At 39.5% G+C, this 2,540-nt stretch overlaps 1 pseudogene; it reads left to right on the top strand.

Moving 5' to 3' along the window:
• Positions 1-631: 631 nt before the first annotated feature.
• On the top strand, positions 632-1,754 carry LOC125617777 (annotated as a pseudogene).
• Positions 1,755-2,540: the final 786 nt, after the last annotated feature.

Genomic DNA, 2,540 nt, shown 5'->3' with positions numbered 1-2,540 from the left:
TTTTTCATCATTTTTCACAATCCTAACATTCAAGCTGACTGATGGTTTCTGTACATTCATAACTTCACATTATCATGGCCACTAAGTTAAAAAAATGATTTTTATAACATATGACTTGTAAGGCTGAACGATAAAGTCATACACCTCACTAAGGAATAAAATTATAACTAGAATATAATCTGATTAAATTTATATAGCATACTGTCTTATACATCAGTGTAAATACAATGGATTCTTCATTTTTCTAAAAGAAAAGCATCTCACCATCTTTTAGAGCACTCAGCTGAATCATTACTATACAGATGTAAATTTGCTGAAGTGATTTTCTGCCTTCACCTGTGCCAGCTGAAGCCTGATCTTCCAAATTGACCCCAGGAATTCTTGGCTCCAATCTGTTCCTGACCATTGTGACCCCAGCTTTTTATCCTTTGAAAATGCAAAGAACAATGTCCCTGCATCAGTTTTTTTTTTTTTTTTGAGAGAGAGAGAGAGAGATTTTTAATATTTATTTTTTAGTTTTCGGAGGACACAACATCTTTGTTTTTTTGTATGTGGTGCTGAGGATCGAACCCAGGCTGCACGCATGCCAGGCGAGCGCGCTACCGCTTGAGCCACATCCCCAGCCCCCCTGCATCAGTTTTTACTAGAGTGAATCACCTGCCATACCTGGCAGAGGGACGTTACCCAGATGACCCTTAACCCCAATAATAATGAAGTGCACATCTGTAAGAAGAATGGGAGTGAGTGGGTGAAAGCTAATGAACCCAAGGGGCCCATGGATCCCTTGGAATTATTGACTGCTTTCATAGAAGGATGGCATGGCCACTTGTAGGGCAGATAGCAATGCCTATATCTGGAGTCAGAAAGATTGTGTCTGGAAACCAACACAGGTGATCCTGAGGTTTAATCGTGCAGCCAAGTTTGTGAACTGATCCATCTCCTCTGGCGAACAATTTTGCTGTGGGAAGGAAAGCACGATTCTTTTTTGTTTGTTCCTTCAATTCTGGAAATGACTAGTGGATAAGCAAAGACTTTAAAAATCTCATTGCTCCAATGTCCTCAGCTTGTATGGGCATCCCAACATTTTGCTAGCTGCAGGATCATGTGATTTCAGATGTAGAGTATCTTCTGGGTCCAGTAAAGAAGTAGATGAAAAGCCAACCAATACTTCCAGGGGCAGCAAAATCCCTTTGGGTCAGCTGAGTTTGTTGACAATGACACTGGTGACTGGGTCCACAGAATCAACGTCTTTGCCAGTGGGAGCAACTCCTCCTGGTTCAGTCACAACCGCACCCTGCCTTGCTGCCAATGACTCAAAAAGGTCTCCACTCTGAAAATGAAGTCCTGCCACTCCTGATTGTCTCAGAGAATAGTGTTGTGGCTGCTGGCCCTGACTACTGTACAATACTCTTTAACTATGATGATCATAGCTGCTTGACCTTTGTCTTCAACCTAGACATTCCAAAACAGAGCATCATGCCCAACATGTCTGCCATGGACCATTTTTGCAACATGGACAAGAGGGCCACCACCCAAGACCTAATGCAGACTTGTAGACACTGCACAAGTCTAGCATCACTAAAGTGTCTTTTGATAAGGTGAACAAGCAAGATGGCCACAGATTTTATACTACTGGCACTGACGGCGTCAAGAAAAGTTGGAATTTCAAGAACTTAGTATTATATCCAGTGTCTTCCGAATGTGAAACCAAGCAAGCCTCCACCATCCAGCATGAGAAACATGGCTACCATTAGCCTGTCGGTGAGGAAAGTAAGCCCCAAGAAAACACTTTAAACATATCCAGAAACACTGTGTGCTTTTGTTTGAATTGGAGCAAGTGTTGCTTTTCTAAAAGCAGCAGTGTTTTTGTTTGTTTTTGCTATTTCACCTCATTCTTGATGAAAGCTTCTCTTTAAGTACTTTATTACAGAAAATTGTCACACTAAAAGGAATAGGTAAGGGAGGTATGTACATTGTCTTTTAGAAAATTAAATAAAAATCCTGGATGTGGAAAATAAATAGAAACGATTCTTTACTACCATAGAGTTAAACATTGCTTTCAATATATGATGAACCAATCTTTTAATAAGACTGGTTTGTACAGGTTATTTAAATGTATCTTTTCTAAAGTGTCAGAAGCAGTAAAAGTCTCATTCTCTTATCACATAAACTAATAGATTCTACTAGAGCACAATATGCTGTTTGCTCACGACAGTAAGTCCTAGAGGAAGCTGTTAGCTCCCAATATGAAATAGCAAGATACGTGTTGTACTATTGTGCTTAGATGGGAAGACCTCAGATGGTTAGCAGAATGTGCCTGTGGGAGTACACTATTGTACATTATAGTAACAAAATCTTTAAGTCTTGGTGTGAAATGACTTCTAAGCACACTGCAACTATGAGATAATGCACAGAAACCCATAACTTATTCTCAGGTAAAATTAAAAGCAATCAGATTTCAAGAGTGTATCAGGAACATTCTATTCCTAAACAGCCACAAGGAAGACAGGTCTTTTAAAAATATTTTATTTTGATACAAT

Source organism: Marmota marmota, unplaced genomic scaffold (genome assembly GCF_001458135.2).
Source record: "Marmota marmota marmota unplaced genomic scaffold, marMar, whole genome shotgun sequence".
Taxonomy (NCBI): Eukaryota; Metazoa; Chordata; class Mammalia; order Rodentia; family Sciuridae; genus Marmota; species Marmota marmota.
Note: the sequence above shows the minus strand (reverse complement) of the source record. Positions and strands in the feature narration are given on the sequence as shown.